Raw genomic sequence first — 22656 nt, forward strand, 5'->3', positions numbered from 1 at the left:
TCAGGCGTAGATATGCTCAAAAGTTCGGCCTGCTGTATGGGCAGTTGCTCAATCCTGTTGGGGTGTAGTTATATGCATACATTCACGCCCAGTCGTATCCACTCGCCTGAAGAGGGTTACATAGCAGGGACCTCCCTATGAAGCTACTGACGAACCTGATTGTACGTTAACGAATTCCCTTTACTCGACAGAGGGAAGCTAGAGGGCATACGTGGTATCGGCTAGACTGTCCGGCCCCAGCTGCAGACAATGGCCCGCCTGGCGCAGATGCGGGGGCACTCATCCGCAGCCGGCCGGCGTCTGCGCTGTCGGCGCTCCTCTTTGGGAGGCCCGCGGCCGCGGCGGCATCTCCCTTGCACAGGTGCGCGCCCGGATCGCCTGCTTTTTGGCCCGGCGCCCTGCTGGAGCGGCAGTCAATTACTGTTAATCAGCGCCGACAATGGCCGCCCTCCCTCCCTCCCTCTGGCGTGGTGCGGCCTCTCGTATCGCCGGCCACTTGAGCGCTGCCGCTGTTCCCCGCTAAATACTGTTTCCAAATACGCCATCCGGGGAGGGGGTCGAGGGGAATCGAGGTAGCTTCCCCGCCCCTCTCCTTTCCCTAAATCCATCCTCCCCTCCCCTCCCTCCGAAACTACTGCACCCTACACGTCAACAGCGCGCACGTGGCAGGTGCTGTGTCCCACTCCACCACTTCTCTTTTTTAATGCAGCCCGCTTTCTCCCATAATAGACAGTCCGCTTCCGACCCTTCCTACCCCCCTCCCAACCCCTACCATCGAACGACCCCTCCAATTCCCACAACACCCACCACCTACCTCGTTCATTCGTCGTTGCTAATCAGCCACTGCACACCTGGCTATTTTTATTGCAAATGCCTGCCCCTACTGCCGCTGCAGTATTTTTTCTCTTTTTGTGTCGCGCGCGTCCCGACTGGCGAAAGCTCATTTTATTTTTTCCCCTTCATTCCAGTTGTTATACGCGGGTCGCCCAACGGGCCGGCACTTGTAGAGTGATTTCTGACAGACCTGTCGCTTCCGTCTGCCGAACGTGTGACAAAAAAAAGACACGCCGCTATCAGTGTTGGGCGCGCTGCTGCCGATGCTCGTTGCCCGGCCGCCCTGACACGTTGAGGTTCGTATATATATGTTTCGACAGCAAACGGTGAACTACGTGGTCGATGGCCTGTTGCAGTATGTCTAACCTCCCACCGTTGTTTGCATGTATTAACTATACAGCTGAGTGGTCAGCGCGTCTGACTGCCTTGCAGTGAGCCTGGGTTCGATTCCCGGTCGGCTCAGAGGTTTTCTCTGCTTGGGAACTGGTTGTTCTGTTGTTCTCATCGTCATTTCATCTTCATCGACAAGCAAGTCGCCCAAGGTGGCGTCAACTGAAAATACAAGTCGAAATCCGAACTTTCCCAGGGGTGGGGGGTGGGGGGTGGGGGGGGGGGGGAGGCTCGCAGCCATTCATTATGACACTTTCACTTCATCACATTACGATAATTCCAGAAAACCCCAGATTCTTTAAGGAACTGAACTCCCACGTATGAATCACCTTCAAACATGTGATACAAATTTGTTAAAGTGTTGACTGTTGGACGCTAAGCATATGTTCTTGTTGTTGTTGTCTTCAGTCCTGAGACTGGTTTGATGCAGCTCTCCATGCTACTCTATCCTGTGCAAGCTTCTTCATCTCCCAGTACTTACTGCAACCTACATCCTTCTGAATCTGCTTAGTGTATTCATTTCTTGGTCTCCCTCTACGATTTTTACCCTCCACGCTGCCCTCCAACGCTAAATTTGTGATCCCTTCATGCCTCAGAACATGTCCTACCAACCGGTCCCTTCTTCTTGTCAAGTTGTGCCACAAACTCCTCTTCTCCCCAATCCTATTCAAAACCTCCTCATTAGTTATGCGATCTACCCATCTAATCTTCAGCATTCTTCTGTAGCACCACATTTCGAAAGCTAAGCATATAGGCGAGAAAAAGTATGGAAAAGTTTTGAAATTAGGCTTAAGTTTGTTGGAACTCGCTAAGCATTCTCATTGTCTCATTGTTAAACACTGAATTATTATAGCCTGGGTAAATTTAAGCAAAAGCTAATTTACCAAACATCTCTATGTTAATGACCTCATATTTCCTGAGCTACATGTCGTACAATGATATAATTTCGCAGTTACATTCAGCTGTATTGTGTGGATACTGCCTGCAATCTGTGTTGCGTTTAGAGGCGGTAGTAAAGAAGTAATAAATTTAAACGTCGTATCTGACGCTGAAGTTTTACTGCATGAACAGAGATAACCTTTTCATTATTTTGTTGGAGGGAGATGGCACGGGGCTGTCAGCAAGAAAAAATTTCCAATCGCTTTTAAATAATACGTAAGGTTTGGTGTAAGTAGCTAAGTGATGACGATGACGTTTGGTTTGTGGGGCGCTCAACTGCGTGGTTTTCAGCGCCCGTACAAAGTCCCAACCATTGCTCAGTCCAATCGTGCCACTTTCATGAATCATGATGAAATAATGAGAACAATACAAACACCCAGCTACCCGAGCGGAGAAAATCCCCACCCCGGCCGGGAATCGAACCCGGGACCTCGTGATCCAGAGACAGCAACGCTAGTCACTACACCACGAGCTGCGGACAAGTAGCTAACTGCGCTGGATGAATGTAGTCTGGGTAATTCGTACTGCCTCAATACACATACCACTTAGTGCGTAGATTATGAAAGCATTTAAAATTTTTAAATTCAGTCAGTAATTATACCAAACATTAAACCTAAGATTTTTATTTCCCCCTGCAAGCCGTTAGGTCGGCAACCTGCATCTGATGCTAGGTTCCGGGGTAGCAGTGATATTATAAAAAAGGCTTCAACTTCTTTTAATCAGATCTGAAGATGTTCATTATGGACCGAAATCCACAGTCTGGCGACAGTTTTTGGTGATTATATACTGGGATTAACCTATTCACATGAAATGTGAGCTGTAGTAGCACGTAGTCGCTGTGGCATTTAAATCGTTTGACATGTTCTGGCTGCAAATGTACGCTTCACTCTGTGACGTGGGTTCAATTTCTTGATAAGAGATGGCTCTTAGATGTATTCTCAAACGAATCACAAGCTGGTTTGGCGGTCTCAGTAAACAAACAACACGGCGAAGAGAATGGTTGATGGTGATGATGAGGAAGTGTTGCAGAAGCTTGTTGACAGTGTTTTGAGCATTGATAATGAAGTAAGAGATTTGTCCTTCAGTGATTCAGATTCTAAAGATCCGCAGACACTAGCTCAAAGTTACCTTGAATACCGGAGGAGAATGAGTTGCATAGACAATCAAGACCAGATGATACCTCTCTTTTCAACCGTGCGACACACAGTGATGGAATGTAGAAAGATACTTTATCGTTTTTATATCTATACCTTCAGCTCCATCATTCTGTGTCACAAGATCGGTGAAAAGAAGAAAACTGCACAATAACTGCTAGAGACTGCGTAGCAACCTGAGTAATGTGTTCGCAAGAGACCATCAGTGAGTACGGCCAGAACGAGATTTCAAGTGGAAACATGGGCTTATTTCCCGATGAACGTACCCCCAATTGAGAAGAACAACAATGTCACAAAAAGTGTCTTGTGTACTACTTAAGAAGGTAACAAGTGAAAGTTCATTGAAGTGTAAAAAATATGGTGTTTCTCTAGATGTACGAGACTTCTTACATGTCTGCCATACCCAACAATCGTGCTAGTTCATATGTACAATAATCCTACTAGCTGTTATGCATTAAAGCTGGTTTCAAGGCAAACAGTAGGGTCCTATATGCGATCTCACGGCCGTAAAGGAACAAATTCTTTATTTTAGAAATTCTAGGTTTGAATCTAGTGGTGGTAGTAGCTGGAACATAGTTAAAAATAAAGAATATATTAAACCACCAAACAGCTTTATTAAAAAAAATTTGATGGTAAATGAAGACCAGGTAACTTTTTTAATCGATCATGTCTTTTCACAACCTTTATTTAGGGCACCAACACACAAGAAAAAATTGTTACATAACCAAACAAATGTTTATTACGATAATTATTAAAAATTTGACTTGTCATACACTTGCACTAAACAACTTTATTTTTTTCAGTGTGATGTCAAAAACTGAACAAGTAACTGAAGACACACAACAATTATCACTTTAGAGGTTACAGAATATGATGAGGAAACTAAGAATTACAAAAAATGGATATCCTACTAGAAGACGTGTGTGTGTGTGTGTGTGTGTGTGTGTGTGTGTGTGTGTGTGCGCGCGTATGTCTGTCTGTCTGTCTGTGTGAGAGGGGGGGAGGAGGTGTTAATAAGGAATTTACTGCATTTCTCCTTCTGATGAAGTTGTTTCACAGACCACCTTACTATAAAATTCCAAGTCTGAGGCTGGCACATTGTTCTTGGCAAGCTTCATGACTTCTTTACTTTTTCCAGATCTAACTGGCTGAGGCAATTTATGAAACTTTTCCTCAGTACAAGAAAATGTAGTTGAGGTTTTCTAAATGACTAAGTCTTGGTAGGTAATTGTGATAATGATGCACTACAGCGAACTACAGGCTGTACTTTGAAACAGTAAACTTGTCACTAACGCTCTTGATGTTAGACCGAAACAGCTTTTCTGTATGGAACAAGAAGTCTGAAAAAAGATGTTGTGTAGCATCAACCACAATGAACGTTCTGAATGTATTTCACATTCAATAATTTGCTTACTATTTGATGAAATAACAAAGCAAGCCCTGGACATATATGTTCTTACCCCAAATACCCGACGTCGAGAAGTCCATTCCCTGTGTTATTCTAAATTGGTCCCATGGACAGATCTTATTTTTGCACCACATGAGAGAGAAATTTTCAAACTATTCAATGGTAGTAAAACCTCACTTTGGTCAAAAGTGGACATTTCTGGTTACTGCACCAATGTCCTCAAATGTAAACCTACCAATTGAAGGGTTTGGAGTTCAATTCTGAGCCGATCATAGGATTTTTTCGCGTCAGTTATCGATTCTTCAAACTCGAGGAATGAGTTATGCGTGAAAAAAAAAAGAATGCCGAGTTACACAATGGATCAGAGTGGGGTTAAACCGTATGTCCGTATGTGAATGGTTCGATAAGTGAGTACAAAACTCGAAGAAATACCACTTACATTAGGACGATGCGTAGTACATCACAGCACTGATGAAACCAATCTACTGCTTGAGGAGAGCTTTGATTTATTCGTATTGTGCATACAGTATTTTTGCCGTCGCTTCGTTTTGTTAGTGGTAAGGATTCCTTGTTAAATAGGATTGAGAAAAATAACCCGATAGGGCCAGAGCAAGGTAGAGCACACCAAATCGAACATAATTCTCCAGACAGCCGTAAGTCTGATGCACACCGTTGTGGAGCTCAGGCCATAAAACGGCAACCATTCATCGACGAGAGCACGGAAGTGTGTGCATTTGAATTAACTCGCCTCAGCTAACACCTGCTACGCTAAACGGCAGACTTACTAATTAAGTTAGCCCAGGGTAATGTATTCAGCCGAACAGTCATAGCCAGTAAAACTTTAAATTCATATCCATGGCTGGTTACGTTATGTTTGCCGGATACAACTTGATTATTAAATTAACCACGGTAAAAGTACCGCAACGCCATTAATTTGTTGAGATGATAACCTCTACTGAACAACCAGTACTGCTGTAAGACAGTTTACTATTAGATGCAATGTCATTAATAACGAAAACTAAAGGACATACGCTTTAATCTTCCCTGCTGAACAGAGACCATGAAGGAACTTTATTCCTAAAAAGTATAGTATATAAGCAAGTGCCAATTAAGACAGTGGCGAGAAAGGAAACAGAAATTTAATTTTAAATGCTGTTTTCTTTTCTCATGTCATCTTTTTTGCAGCAACCGCTTAAACTTTCTGCATCTAACATCACTGTGAAGAACAATTATCGCAACACAATACAGCAGCAGCTATCGGACAAAACCGCACCGTTAGACACACCCAAATACGTTCACTCTCCAGACACATTTCCACTCGCTAATTGCTGATTGGCAGTCTTTTAATGGCCGTAGCTGTACAACAGTCTATTAGCGACATACGGTTATCTAGAAAATTTTGCTTGATTCTGTATCCCTACCCTGCTCTGACCTTATTTATCGGGTTTTTCTTTTCTCTCCGCTCTATATATCGACTCACTGTTTCATCCACTGAATTAACAGGTGAGTATCGCCATCATTGTCAAAATCATAAAATTACTCTGCCTTGAGATCCCGATGAAAAATATGGTTCAAATGGCTCTGAGCACTATGGGACTTAACTGCTGAGGTCATCAGTCCCCTAGAACTTGGAACTACTTAAACCTAACTAACCTAAGGACATCACACACATCCATGCCCAAGGTAGGATTCGAACCTGCTACCGTAGCCGTCGCGCGGTTCCAGACTGTAGCGCCCCCTGCTGTAAGTACAGCGATTACTTGACGGTCTCGTCCTTACCAATGACTAACTCGTGACGATACGAGCTAGCCTGTTTTGGATCTTAAGTACCTCGTCTATTAAACTTCTTGTTAAGGGTCCTAAAGTGCCGAGAAACATCCAGTAATCACTCAACCGCAGCCCATACAATCTACCTCCTTTAGGACAATATGATGCTAGGAAGTCTTGGTCTCCAATGGCTCCCTATAGAATAGCCTAATGTGCTAATCAAATTATACTGAGCATTTTCGCGCATCATTATCAGTGTGTGTAATACGGTATATGTGTCACGTTGACCCATTGCACAACCTGTTGATAGTGGTGTTAAATTTCTTCATGACTTCTTTTTTAACGAGATTGGATTCCGACTACGGTAGCGCTGTTACGTGTAGGGGATCAAAGGAACAAATAAAAACGTGCAAAATAAAGACTAATGCAACAGACGAGTTACGTTACGTAGCATAAGTGACTTCAACCGAGTTGTTCAAATTATTGGCTAACATGAAGTATTAATGCCATTCATCGTCTTCACTAAAGAATCCAATTATTTTTTACTTCTTCAAGTGTTGCGTATTCGGTTGACAAAGGCCGAAAGTTTTTGTTATCATTGGCTAAAAGATGTTTAAAGAAGAAACTGAACCATTTCCTTCTCTCTCACAACATTTGTCAAAAATTATCGTATATGGCCAGTTTTCCCGATGTCGAACAGTAAATCCAATGCTCCCATCTTCTCTCAGTTACGGTTCTTTCTCTCTTTTCAATTTTCAAATCAGTCACACCGCTTTCTTTTCCCCTATCTTCACTAATTGTGTTTTATTACGCTCGGTTTCTCTCCTCTCATGTCTAATGCTATTAGCCGGCCGGTGTGGCCGTGCGATTCTAGGCGCTTCAGTCTGGAACCGCGTGACCGCTACGGTCGCTGGTTCGAATCCTGCCTCGGGCGTGGATATGTGTGATGTCCTTAGGTTAGTTAGGTTTAAGTAGTTCTAAGTTCTAGTGGACTGATGACCTCAGAAGTTAAGTCCCATAGTGCTCAGAGCCATTTGAACCATTTGAATCTAATGCTATTAGCCCTCATAGTCTAAATCACTCTAGGACAAAAAAAGACCTACTACGGAAGAATTACCCGCATGAGAGGGAAACTGGTTGATGTAAATGTGAAGCTCTTTCTCTTGAATAAATCATCCAGTTTTTATCTGAAATTGTACACATTTGTTGTCTGTACATGTACATCACATCTGCCGGTCCCGTTAAGTATAAGAAATGGCGTGATGACCATGATCTTGGCGGTTTAAATAAATCAGTACGTAAACAAACAAGTGTCCACGCTTGAAAAAAATTGTTCAAATGGCTCTGAGCACTATGGGACTCAACTGCTGAGGTCATTAGTCCCCTAGAACTTAGAACTAGTTAAACCTAACTAACCTAAGGACATCACACACATCCATGCCCGAGGCAGGATTCGAACCTGCGACCGTAGCGGTCTCGCGGTTCCAGACTGCAGCGCCAGAACCGCGCGGCCACTTCGGCCGGCCCACGCTTGAAGCTTGCGTGTAGCAACGAAAAGACTGATTAAGTAACACGTCTAAACAGGGGTCAGTACTAAACTTAGTAATATCATTTTTGCTAACTAAATGGTGAGTGTATGAGCTGTTGGGGATTGCATGGCAAGAGAGGTTAATCTCTTGTGAGTGATTCCTGAAAAGAAAACTTTTAAGTGAATGTGTTTGTAGAAGCATAAAAACGACCTTAGAAAGGACGACTTGCTTTAGAGTCTAATCAGGCCTGTGTGCGCGTTTTCCGCAGACGAGTTGCAGGTCGTCGACCCATCGCCTTTCACCGACACTCGCCATGGCTCGTTGCAAATTAAAACCCTTCCCCTGAGGTATTTTTTTTCTCTTGGCTCAGTGACGCTGACACACTGCGCATTAGGCGCACAAAAACGCTTTTCCTCCAAAATAGCAGTCGCTGGAGAGATAAATTACGCAGTGCAGTAAAAGTCACTTAGGGTAATGGAAGAGCTGCGGGGTAAAGCTCGCGTCTTCATGCACGGTCTTCGGCGGTGCCAGATAATCCCAAACTGCAGAACCACGCTTTCTCCACGACTGTGTGGTCGCCCGTCGTCCGTATGTTCCACACACTAGCGACTTCTGCTGCTACGGTTATGGCTTTTGCCAGGCAACATTCTCTGAGTGCTGTTCCGTTGTTTATATTTATTTAGTAAACAATTATTCTATTAATTAGTTTGTGGCAGTCTGTTTATTTCGACGTTCAAAATTCTTCTTTGCATTCATGGTTCATCTAAAATTGCACGCTCAGCTGAACACTTCCTGCTTCTCGATCTACAACCACACACATGGTGCTCAGTAATGTACGGTGCGGGCTACTTCCAGCAAATATCAGTGATATTGACCAAGGGGAAAAAGAATAATTAATACCCCTAATAATCAGGGTCAGACTTATACAAATTACATTACATTAAGAAGGCGGCGATTAACAGCTATTAAATTTTAAAATAAAATATGATTTGGAACAATTACTCTATTAATACTACTCGGTTCGGCCTAACAACAGAACACCCCGAAGTATAAAAAACGATATTAACTGCAAGATATGCGTCCCAGTCGTGGTAACTTGTATCTAGAACTAGGTTACAAATTATCTGCATCATACCAAAGTAACCAATTTATACATTAAGAAATGTGTAAGCACTTCGCAAAACTAAAGCGGCATATTCTCATGTCACGTGGTGTTCGATTAGCATATCGAGTAACAAACAGTGAATTTGTTACCCCTTCAAATGGTTCAAATGGCTCTGAGCACTATGCGACTTAACATCGGAGGTCATCAGTCGCCTAGAACTTAGAACTAATTGAACCGAACTAACCTAAGGACATCACACACATCCATGCCCGAGGCAGGATTCGAACCTGCGACCGAAGCGGTCGCTCGGCTCCAGACTCTAGCGCCCAGAACCGCACGGCCACTCCGGCCGGCTTGTTACCCGTAATTAACTGTTTATAGCCTTCATATTCTGCATCATCGTCCGATTCTGAAAACATGGTCACAGAACTTTTAAAACTGATATATTTTGTGTGCGAAAATGGTCTAGAGAATAGGATAAGAATGGGATAAGAGGATTAATATAACATTTCCACAAGATGAAAATTTTACAACTTACCTTTGGAAGTGTGAAACATATGGTTCAAGCTTTTACCAGCCAAAAAGGTGTCAGCTTACAGCAAGTACTATGAGGCCACTCATTGTACTCAGCGAAATTAATGCACCGTCTGACGAGATGAAGTGAAACAGACAAGCACGACCTTTATGGTATCGATGAGTTACTTTAGTGCGTGCAAACAAATTCATTTTATCAGTGATAGCTTGCAAACTCGGCGTTTCTTTAGGTAGATACAGTTGAGAAAAACCGCAGTAACAAGCTGCATTTTTCTATGAGTGAGGAGTTTATTTTTACTTGGCTTGTTTTGTGACTCAGCGTATGCTGCCGGGTGAAGGTACCTGAGCATAACTTTCGGTAATTTAAACGTTCGGGTAACAATTGCACAAATCACACTTCTTGACACTTATGGAAGATGGGATGGTACAGAAATGGATGAGAGCTCGTAAAGATGGCCGTACGAATGTGCAAGGTGAGGAACTAAGTGAGCGACCTTCACTCATTCCTGACGATTTGGTACAGAACGTTGATGAAAAAGTGATAGAGAACAGATAGTTAACGAATTACACTCAAGTGTCAAGAAATATGCTTTATGCAATTATTAACGAAAATTTAAATGATCGAAAGTTATACCCAGGTACCTTCAGTGACAGATTTATACGAGGATGATATTCAAAGCTGTTTGTACGATAAGATAAATGTCTTAATGCTGATGGAACTTACGTCAAAAAGTAGCTTAAGGATAGGCTTTCATGTAAAAATAAAGTTTCTCAGAAAAATGTACTTGTTTCATTTTTATTTCGGAACGATTCTTATAAAACTCGCCTCGTACATGCGGGTAACATTGGCAAGACGGAGGGACAGGATGACAAGGCATATATTAAAAGATCAGTGGATAACTAAAGGAAGGTGTAGAGGGTAAAAAATGAAGGGGAAGGTAGAGATTGGAATTCATTCAAGAAATAATTGAGGACGTTTGGTGAAAGCACTACTCTGAAATGAAGTGATCGGCACAGGAAAGGAAGTGGTGGCGAACTGCATCAAATCTTTCAGAAGACTGACGACAGTATAAAGAAAGAACGGTACCATACAAGCTGAGTAAATAATATCGAATAAAAGTTTATTTCACCAGCAGCTCTCGGTTGTTCGTAAATATTACTTTTTCAATCATTCTCTTTCAAGTTTCTCAGTGGTATCTGTCTCTCGTCCTCGGCTACCCTATCTGCCGTACTTGCTTCACTCCCTCCTCTCTCCAGCCCCATTCCCCTACTCTCTAACGTCATCTTGGAGGCAATTTCGTCTGTTTGAGCACTAATCAAGAGCCCCTTGCACCGAGAGAAGGCGACACTCTTTAGGAAATATCCAGCAAAATGAGTTTCGTGCCTCATCGCAGAAACAGGGCAACTGGGAAAACCGTGCTTTCACAGTTACGGAAGCCCAGCTGATGCGGAGACGTTGCACGAGTCGAACAGTTTTACTGTAACATCTGAGCGGACATGGAGAGCGGGAGTGTGCCACCACAGTGCTCGTACTGGCGCACGGCAGACGCGGGAGGAGCGACGGCCCGCGGACGCGTAGATGCGTAGCTGCGTGACGCGGGTTCGCCGTTCCAGCTGCAGGGCGTAGCCTCGTGACATTCAGCCCGCCTCTGCGGGGGTGGCGCAGCAACGGCGCCGCGCGGACGACGCCCGGAAATGGAAAGGACGCGGCGCGGTATCTGCGCTGGCTGTTCTTCCCGCTTGCTGCTCTCCTCACGAGGACAAGAGAAGGGCTGCGGGAGGAACTTAATGAACTAACAAATCGGATTTCCGTGAAGCATCCAGAATCGGAACCCAGAAAATAAGGAAGAGAATAAAATACGAGTGGCGTTCAGTAAGTAATGCAACACATTTTTCTTTTCTGAAAGCAGGTTGGTTTTATTCAAGATTCCAGTACACCAAGTACACCATATTATTCCTCACAGTTTCAGCCGTATTTCACCTTACTGTGGGGGGGGGGGGGGGCACTGTATGGTACCAACAGGCACACGCCTTTGTTGAGAACCACAACTGGTGGAAGAGTGTGTCTGCGCTACCAACAGAGACGTCCAGTGTTGCAGCGAGGTGTCTGATTGTAATTCGTCGATCACCTCGAATGAGAGTGTCCGCACTGCAGGATTCACAGCTGTGTGTGGGCTGCCGTCACGCGGGAGATCGGACAGCTTTGCGCGACCTTGATGCGATCATGACAGACTCGTCGTGCTTTTGTTCACTGCCAGATTTCAGTACCCCTCTGTGAGCGCCAATAAATACCTGCAATTCCTGGTTTTCCGCCAAACAAATTCAATGACAGCTCTCTGCTACCGAGCGAGGTGGTGCAATGGTAGCACACTGGACTCGCACTCCGGAGGACGACGGTTCAATTCCGCGTCCGGCCATCCTGATTTCGGTTTTCCGTGATTTCCCTAAATCGCTCCAGGCAAATGCTGGGATGGTTCCTTTTAAAGGGCACGGCCGACTTCCTTCCCCATCCATCCCTAATCCGACGACACCGATGACCTCTCTGTTTGGTCTATTCCCACAACCAACCAGCTCTCTGCTTCGAATGTACCTCCCTTACAGAAGCCATTTTGACGGCTACGTACAGCACCGCGACCTATCAGAACTTCATGAAACTACAGGGGCTGAAGAGGGAGATATTCCACGATTTCCCACAGCAAATTCCCCATTTTTCAATCGAAATTGGTCGAGAAAAAATGTGTTGCGTTTCTTATTGAATGCATCTAGTATATCGAAATAACGTTAAGCCACTAACAAGGAAACTGAAGCAACAATCTTGTAGAAGATTAAGTGTCCATTCCCCTCAGACAGCCTATAAAACAAGCAATTTTTACGACTATTTAACTAATTAAGTAACCGACGTATATCTTTTTGCATATTATTTATTGATTCTTGGACAACATTTCAGATTTTTGTAAGAAATTGAGTCATCATTAAGCCCCTTATACGACGAGTTAAAGTAGCTCTGTTCAAAACGAGGTGTGTCCATGACGGAAGTCCTACAGTCTCCAAATCTTTTCTGAAATCAAAAAATCTGGGTAAATACGAGTAGGACTTGTGTTCCACACAAACTTAAATACGAATATAGATATTTCATCCATCTCATGGTCGAGAAAAAATGTGTTGCGTTTCTTATTGAATGCATCTAGTATATCGAAATAACGTTAAGCCACTAACAAGGAAACTGAAGCAACAATCTTGTAGAAGATTTGTTTGCGCTCTCTGTAGATTAGTTCAGACGTTCTTAGCAAAACAGTTTTTAGCATGGATAGGGACTGCAACTGCTGTGTTCGGATGCAGGCTGAGTTGGCATCCCTTCGCTCCCAGCTTCAGGCAGTGTTGGCTTCGGTCACACAGCTTGAGGCTGTTGCCAATGGGCATCACTGTGGGGGTCGGGATGGGGGTTTGTCGGGGACGGCCAGCTCGTCCCACGCATCCCCTGATCGGACTACGACTGTGGTTGCCCGGGATACTGCCCGCATTGAGGCTGATCCCTCACCTGTGGTAGAGTGGGAGGTCGTTTCAAGGTGTGGCAGGGGGCGAAAGACATTCCGGAGGGCTGAACGGAAAGCCTCTCCAGTTTGTCTGACGAACCGCTTTCAGGCTCTGTCTCAGGCTGATACTGATCTTCGGCCTGACATGGCTGCTTGTCCTGTTCCAGAGGTTGCCCCTCAGTCTGCAAGATCCGGGCAGTCGCAGAGGGTGGGCTTACTGGTAGTTGGGAGCTCCAACGTCAGGCGCGTAATGGGGCCCCTTAGGGAAATGGCAGCAAGAGAGGGGAAGAAAACCAATGTGCACTCCGTGTGCATACCGGGGGGAGTCATTCCAGATGTGGAAAGGGTCCTTCCGGATGCCATGAAGGGTACAGGGTGCACCCATCTGCAGGTGGTCGCTCATGTCGGCACCAATGATGTGTGTCGCTATGGATCGGAGGAAATCCTCTCTGGCTTCCGGCGGCTATCTGCTTTGGTGACGACTGCCAGTCTCGCTAGCGGGATGAAAGCAGAGCTCACCATCTGCAGCATCGTCGACAGGACTGACTGCGGACCTTTGGTACAGAGCCGAGTGGAGGGTCTGAATCAGAGGCTGAGACGGTTCTGCGACCGTGTGGGCTGCAGATTCCTCGACTTGCGCCATAGGGTGGTGGGGTTTCGGGTTCCGCTGGATAGGTCAGGAGTCCACTACACGCAACAAGCGGCTACACGGGTAGCAGGGGTTGTGTGGCGTGGGCTGGGCGGTTTTTTAGGTTAGATGGCCTTGGGCAAGTACAGAAAGGGCAACAGCCTCAACGGGTGCGGGGCAAAGTCAGGACATGCGGGGACCAAGCAGCAATCGGTATTGTAATTGTCAACTGTCGAAGCTGCGTTGGTAAAGTACCGGAACTTCAAGCGCTGATAGAAAGCACCGAAGCTGAAATCGTTATAGGTACAGAAAGCTGGCTTAAGCCAGAGATAAATTCTGCCGAAATTTTTACAAAGGTACAGACGGTGTTTAGAAAGGATAGATTGCATGCAACCGGTGGTGGAGTGTTCATCGCTGTTAGTAGTAGTTTATCCTGTAGTGAAGTAGAAGTGGATAGTTCCTGCGAATTATTATGGGTGGAGGTTACACTAAACAACCGAACTAGGTTAATAATTGGCTCCTTTTACCGACCTCCCGACTCAGCAGCATTAGTGGCAGAACAACTGAGAGAAAATTTGGAATACATTTCACATAAATTTTCTCAGCATGTTATAGTCTTAGGTGGAGATTTCAATTTACCAGATATAGACTGGGACACTCAGATGTTTAGGACAGGTGGTAGGGACAGAGCATCGAGTGACATTATACTGAGTGCACTATCCGAAAATTACCTCGAGCAATTAAACAGAGAACCGACTCGTGGAGATAACATATTGGACCTACTGATAACAAACAGACCCGAACTTTTCGAATCTGTATGTACAGAACAGGGAATCAGTGATCATAAGGCCGTTGCAGCATTCCTGAATATGGAAGTTAATAGGAATATAAAAAAAGGGAGGAAGGTTTATCTGTTTAGCAAGAGTAATAGAAGGCAGATTTCAGACTACCTAACAGATCAAAACGAAAATTTCTGTTCCGACACTGACAATGTTGAGTGTTTATGGAAAAAGTTCAAGGCAATCGTAAAATGCGTTTTAGACAGGTACGTGCCGAGTAAAACTGTGAGGGACGGGAAAAACCCACCGTGGTACAACAACAATGTTAGGAAACTACTGCGAAAGCAAAGAGAGCTCCACTCCAAGTTTAAATGCAGCCAAAACCTCTCAGACAAACAGAAGCTAAACGATGTCAAAGTTAGCGTAAAGAGGGCTATGCGTGAAGCGTTCATTGAATTCGAAAGTAAAATTCTATGTACCGACTTGACAGAAAATCCTAGGAAGTTCTGGTCTTACGTTAAATCAGTAAGTGGCTCGAAACAGCATATCCAGACACTACGGGATGATGATGGCATTGAAACAGAGGATGACACGCGTAAAGCTGAAATACTAAACACCTTTTTCCAAAGCTGTTTCACAGAGGAAGACCGCACTGCAGTTCCTTCTCTAAATCCTCGCACAAACGAAAAAATGGCTGACATCGAAATAAGTGTCCAAGGAATAGAAAAGCAACTGGAATCACTCAATAGAGGAAAGTCCACTGGACCTGACGGGATACCAATTCGATTCTACACAGAGTACGCGAAAGAACTTGCCCCCCTTCTAACAGCCGTGTACCGCAAGTCTCTAGAGGAACGGAGGGTTCCAAATGATTGGAAAAGAGCACAGATAGTCCCAGTCTTCAAGAAGGGTCGTCGAGCAGATGCGCAAAACTATAGACCTATATCTCTTACGTCAATCTCTTGTAGAATTTTAGAACATGTTTTTTGCTCGCGTATCATGTCATTTCTGGAAACCCAGAATCTACAATGTAGGAATCAACATGGATTCCGGAAACAGCGATCGTGTGAGACCCAACTCGCCTTATTTGTTCATGAGACCCAGAAAATATTAGATACAGGCTCCCAGGTAGATGCTATTTTTCTTGACTTCCGGAAGGCGTTCGATACAGTTCCGCACTGTCGCCTGATAAACAAAGTAAGAGCCTACGGAATATCAGACCAGCTGTGTGGCTGGATTGAAGAGTTTTTAGCAAACAGAACACAGCATGTTGTTATCAATGGAGAGACGTCTACAGACGTTAAAGTAACCTCTGGCGTGCCACAGGGGAGTGTTATGGGACCATTGCTTTTCACAATATATATAAATGACTTAGTAGATAGTGTCGGAAGTTCCATGCGGCTTTTCGCGGATGATGCTGTAGTATACAGAGAAGTTGCTGCATTAGAAAATTGTAGCGAAATACAGGAAGATCTGCAGCGGATAGGCACTTGGTGCAGGGAGTGGCAACTGACCCTTAACATAGACAAATGTAATGTATTGCGAATACATAGAAAGAAGGATCCTTTATTGTATGATTATATGATAGCGGAACAAACACTGGTAGCAGTTACTTCTGTAAAATATCTGGGAGTATGCGTGCGGAACGATTTGAAGTGGAATGATCATATAAAACTAATTGTTGGTAAGGCGGGTACCAGGTTGAGATTCATTGGGAGAGTGCTTAGAAAATGTAGTCCATCAACAAAGGAGGTGGCTTACAAAACACTCGTTCGACCTATACTTGAGTATTGCTCATCAGTGTGGGATCCGTACCAGGTCGGGTTGACGGAGGAGATAGAGAAGATCCAAAGAAGAGCGGCGCGTTTCGTCACTGGGTTATTTGGTAACCGTGATAGCGTTACGAAGATGTTTAATAAACTCAAGTGGCAGACTCTGCAAGAGAGGCGCTCTGCATCGCGGTGTAGCTTGCTCGCCAGGTTTCGAGAGGATGCGTTTCTGGATGAGGTATCGAATATATTGCTTCCCCCTACTTATACTTCCCGAGGAGATCACGAATGTAAAATTAGAGAGATTAGAGCGCGCACGGAGGCTTTCAGACAGTCGTTCTTCCCGCGAACCATACGCGACTGGAACAGGAAAGGGAGGTAATGACAGTGGCACGTAAAGTGCCCTCCGCCACACACCTTTGGGTGGCTTGCGGAGTATCAATGTAGATGTAGATGTAGATGAATAGAGAATTTCGACGATTTTTGTTTGTTATCGTCACTGGCAAGATATCAAATATATGACGTAAATGGCCCCATCTATTGATTTCATTCACGTAGAAGCTTAAATATTTTACATCGCCAAGAGACCGCAGACGTTAGTATGTGACAAATTTCAATTTGATACGTATACCCAATCCTGAGAAAAAAGGAATCTTAACCGAGGGACAGACAGTCAGTCGGGTAACACGGCAAAAATATATTTTTTGTGTGATATATCTGCAAATTAACAATTTTCAGGTTTTTTTATTATTTATAATGCAAAACCTTGCTTACTGCCAGTTTTCATGATTGTAAATCAATGGGAACCATCCTATAGCTTTTTGCGATTATTAAAATACGTTACAAAAAAGGCCACATGTTTTCACTACGTTGACATACAAGCTTATATGTTTCACATACAGGAGGAACATATTAGCATGTGACATAAATTTCAACTTGGCACGTCAACCCGTTCCTGAGGGAAAGGGGTCTTAAAAAATGGACAAACAGACAGTAAAAAATATTGTTTTTACATGTGATTACAGTCTAACCATTTTCAGATTCTTTTCCTTTACTTGTGCTGTGGAACCTTGCTTTCTACCAAATGTCATGATTCTAGGTCAACGGGTGGTATCCCATAGATTTTGGTGAATGAGTATGCGTGTATCAAAATATGTGACGTCAATGGCCGTATCTTTTGACGCACTGACGTAGGGGCTTAAATCCTTTACATCGCCAAGGGTCCATAAACTTAGTATGTGACATAAATATGAAGTTTATATGTCTACCAGGACCTGACGAAAAAGATTCTTAACAGTGGAAAAGACAGACAAGGTCATCCTACAAGAGTTCAGTTTTTACCGATTGAGGTACGGAACTCCAAAAACAAAAAATTTTCTTAATCAGTAGAGTTATCGCACGGAATAATAGCTCACGTTCTTGAAATAAGGCAAAAAAAACAAGGATTTAGTTTTCTCGTGTTTGTTTGGTCACACATTTTGCATTAACTAATGAATAACTTAAAATACAAAAACATTAGCCTACTGCACCTTGCGGACATGTCAGAGAAGTAACTCAGCCAAATGTCAGAAAGATATCTTTATTAGTATTTCAGCAAGCCATTCCGTCAGCTTGAAAAACCCAATACCGAGAAATACACGTTTGAAGATAAAAGTAAGACATCTACCGTTTTTACAAATGAACTTGGGTAAAAAGTGTTCATACTCACAGCTAATCTGCTATGCTAGCACCGTACACGACTCCTTCCATGACCGGAAAATCCTCCCACTCCACAATTTTTGCGTGTTTCCTGGCCGTCCGAATTTCACGGGAATCGGGCAGCACGCGGTGGTGATCGATGGCAAATGTTTCTGCGTAGTATCCAACTTCGACTCCTTTGAATTACAGCATCTTCAAAATGCTTTTTAAACCTTCATTCAGAATCGAAACTGTCAACAACGAGGTGAGTCTTTTGCCTGGCGTAGTACAGTTATGGCATGGACTCAGTATTTTCTGCAGGGGATTTCCAGAGACTTGCTGAGTCATTCTGCCTCTGTAGCATTCCATAATTGCGAAGGTGTTGCAGGTGCAAGATTTTGTGTTCGAACTGACCTCGCCATTATGTCCCATAAATATGCGATGGGATTCATGTAGGGTGATGTGGGTGCCCAAGTCATTCTTCGGACTGTCCAGAACTTTCTTCAATCCAACCTCTAACAGTTGTGGTCCAGAGACATGGCGCATCGTTTGGGAACATAAAATCCATGAATGGCTGTAAATGTCCTTCAAGTAGCCGAAAATAACCATTCGAGTCAATGATTGCTTCAGTTGTACCAAAGGACCCAGACTGTTGAATGTAAACACGGCCCACACCATTGTGAAGCCACCCTCAGTTGCACAGTGCTTTGTTGTGAACTTGGATCCATGGCTTCGTGGGGTCTGCACCACACTCTAATCCTACCATCAACTCTTACCAACTGAAATCGGGACTCATCTGACCAGGCCAAGGTTTCCCTGTCATTTCGGGTCATGAGCCCAGGAGATGGACTTCAGGCGATGTCGGGCTATTGCCCAAAGAACCCGCGCCAGTCATCTACTGCCATAGTCTATTAACACCAGATTTTGGCGCACTGCTCTGACGGATACTTTTGTTGTACGTCCCGCATTGATTTCTTTGGTCATTTCACAGTGTTGCTTTTCTGTTTGCACTGACAAGCCGACGCAAATGCCGCTACTCCCTGTCGTTAAGTGAAGGCCGTTGGCCACGGCGTTGTACGTGGTGTGAGGCAATGCTTGAAACTTTTTCGTCTTAGCGTGTACGAAGCAAGAGCTGTAGCACTCCTCCAGAGATACATTTCCGCAACTTCGTGGCGGACGTTCTCCTGATTTGGTAACGGTCATATTTCAAATCTGTACGTAAGTACACTACACACAAAGGTATTTACACACCTTTTTTTAGTATGGAAGCCATTGTGATTCTCCAGTAGAATGTCCTTTTTCTGGAAGGTAGTTGTGCCTACTACCACTCTTCTCTTGATTTCTTTCAGTCATCTGTTGTTTTACACACAGTTCCACCGAGATAGTGAAATTCGGTTATTTCTTCGAGGTCCTCATTCCCTGTTTTTATATCTGCCTTATCCCCGTGCTCTACCTTGTCTACAACCATGACTCTTATCTCCTTGAGATTCCCTAATGCGATACAAGTTTTTCATTGGCTAATAAGCGTCAAATATATCTTATTTAACTTATCCTTTGTTGTTGAAATTACAATGGAGATCGGCTACATCAGAGGGTAAATAATGATCTGTGAATTTGCTACTAACTGCACAATTCCCACTTCTGGTAATCAAAAGCTATATCTCAGAATAGTTGAGTATGGAGCGTACGTTTATACTACATTGTGCAATCAGAAGATCCATCATATCACCTTCCCACAACATCGTCATTATTCTAATTCGTTGTCTGCAGTATTATCGTTCTAAATAATAGATTGATGGATGAAAACACATATTTAACACACTGATTACTTGTGTAAACCGTCAAGCAGTAACATATTTCTTTTTCATTATGAAGATACAGCAAACCGTTCTGGTATCTAAATAAATAAGTAAATTGCAATCGACGATTCTGCTGCAGAGCGTTTTCTTGTGAGACTGTTTTTTTTTTGTTTTTTTTTTTCAAGACTTCGAGGAAGTATTTTGCTCCACGCTGCGCCTCAGACAGCGAAGAATTTGTTTCTTAGACCAGCGACAGTTTTTTACATCTGTGATCGAGAATGGAGAAGCAGGTAGGTCCGGCAAGGAGAGAGAGTGTAATTTTGTTCAGACCAGCACTTGTCTGCAACATAAATACGCTACCAAAATAGAACTTTGTGCGCGTAAGTAGCTCAGAGCACCATAATTAATCTTTCACGTGTCATCTCAGCTGCATGTTGTGTCCATGTAAGAATTTTAGCGGTGAACCGCGAAACCCTGTTCAGAAGCCCGTGAAAATTGGACTTGTTAAGCTTCTTTGCACAGAGGACTCAAGGGTCATTGAAACACTGCGTTAGAGAACAAACTGGATTGTTATTAAATTCTTACAAGTTGTAATTTAAATGACTGAATCGTATGTGACACTGTAAATGAAATGGGTAGACAAGACAGAATTTTTTTGCAGTCACAGAATAAGTTTACACGAGACTGAGCGATCTCATGAGCAACGCATACACGTTCATTCGTTGCCGGTATACATCCTGTATTTGGCAAGAGAGATATTAGGAGCATGGTAGTACGAATGAAGGACAAATACATCAGTGCCGTCTAGGATGCCATACTATCGCTGGAACGCTCAAGACGCGAAATAATGATAAGCACTTGATACGCGTCAAAATATAGTAGGACTGTCGATGAAGATTATCCCTCCGATGCAATCACACCGCCAAATATCCTCTGCTGTGTCGCACACATAGAGTTTTAATTCATGTGTCTCTTCACTTCTCATCAATACAAAGGTTGTTTGCAATGTGACTGGATTGTCTGCGTCAGTAAAGCATAAAAGTTGGTTTACGAGTACTGTAGTATTTAATAACATGCTTATATTTATAGCGAACCCATAAAACATTCAAGAGACCCTTTGAGATATGCCTATGAACATTAGAAGACTAAAGACCCATTAAATAAGTTGTTGAAGATTACATTAAAAAAATTGTTGGGGACTCCTAATTTACGCGAATTTTTATTGAACTGCAACTGACGATCTCTACTATATTCCAGTGTTGTTTCACGCCTTTTTCTAAAATACATGTCACAGATATCGGTCGATATCCTTAGACATTTATGTGATATAAGTCACAGAGCTGTTTATGAATCCATTCCGTCTGAGTTCCCCTACAATATGCATGAAGATGTTTATTGCGCCGTGTGTGTAATATAATTCGATATTCAGGGAATTTACATCGTGCTCTATCGATTGTTGACGTTGCTTAAGGGGAAGGTGACCTCTCGCGAAACGATGGGAATTCGGATTCGAGCCCCAGTGTAGCGTATATTTTTAATAGCCACGGCACGTTCAGAATTCTTTATCTCAAAGAGTTACATCTGCCGTTCCTCATCCTCTCTAGAAATCGATATCACGGAAACGCCTTTGTGCCTCTATGTGTGTACTTACGTTGAAGATGTGTTACATGTAAGGTGAAGCAAGATGTTTCCGAGTTGAGTTAGTTGGTTCGTTAGCAAAATATTCCGTTGATCATTTGAAAGATTCTTTTATCGAAATGATGTGAAAAGAGTCATTTTACAGGCTATATATACATGATTAGTTTTAACATTAATGTGCACATTATTTTTCAGTCCCATTCATGCAACTTCACTTGAAGACTAGGCTTTGTCCTATAGGATACCAGTTTTTAAATGAAAGATTCTCCTTGGAATAGAAAGAGTTAGCCAGAATAAATGATCTTAGATTAAATTTAAAACTTACTTTGCTACCTGTCAATCATTTTATGTTATTCGGATAATCATTAAAAGTTTTTGTTGCTGCATATTGAACTCCTTTCTGACCCACTGACAGCTTTAACAATGTGAAATAAAAGTCACATTTTGTTGTAGTGTTGGAGGTGTGGACATCACTATCCTTCTCAAATTGTGAGAGATTGTTTATGAGGAATTTACAACTTGCTATTGTACAATCATTAACTTCTTTTTAAGTCATGAGTTACCACAGAAAATTATGCCATAAGGACATTTCTGAGTGGAAATATCCAAAACATGTTAGAAAATTGATTCGTTTGTTTCCAAGAGTGACAATTATACGAAGAGCGGAGCCAACTGAACTTTAAGCAGCTCAGTAATATACTTCAGTTTAAGTTTTCATCGATAGGTAGACCCAAAAAATATGATGCATTCTGCCTTGTTCATTAGCTACATCAGTTGATGGTACAGCTGTTTATTGTACAGAACTGAACATAGTGTGTTTCATCAAAACATAGGGAGAGTCCATTTTCAGAGAAGCCCTTAATAGTTCTTTGAAAAACTTCATTAATAATCTCATTTGTTACTTTCTCTCTAATGAGAGTTATTATAACACTTGTACCGTCTGCATAAAGTACCAATTCTGCTTGGTGAATGTTAAGAGGAAGATCGTTCTCTTGAATAAGGCATCTTTCCGACATTGTTTGAATTAATCATCACAACTTTCTGCATTCTGTTTGCGAAGTGTGAGTCAGATCAGTTCTTTGTTAAGTCACCACTTCCATTAAACATAAGTTTTTCTAAGAGACTGGCGTGATCTACCCACTCAAACGCATCGAAAAAAATCACAGAAGGTGC

General features: G+C 43.2%; 1 protein-coding gene across 1 annotated transcript in view; it reads left to right on the forward strand.

Annotated features, from left to right (window-relative positions):
- The window catches only part of LOC126455985 (1-phosphatidylinositol 4,5-bisphosphate phosphodiesterase epsilon-1-like), a 464968-nt gene that overhangs the window by 126604 nt on the left and 315708 nt on the right, over positions 1 to 22656 (forward strand). The gene's annotated exons all lie outside the window — the stretch shown is intronic.

Source organism: Schistocerca serialis, chromosome 2 (genome assembly GCF_023864345.2).
Source record: "Schistocerca serialis cubense isolate TAMUIC-IGC-003099 chromosome 2, iqSchSeri2.2, whole genome shotgun sequence".
In the NCBI taxonomy this organism is placed as follows: Eukaryota; Metazoa; Arthropoda; class Insecta; order Orthoptera; family Acrididae; genus Schistocerca; species Schistocerca serialis.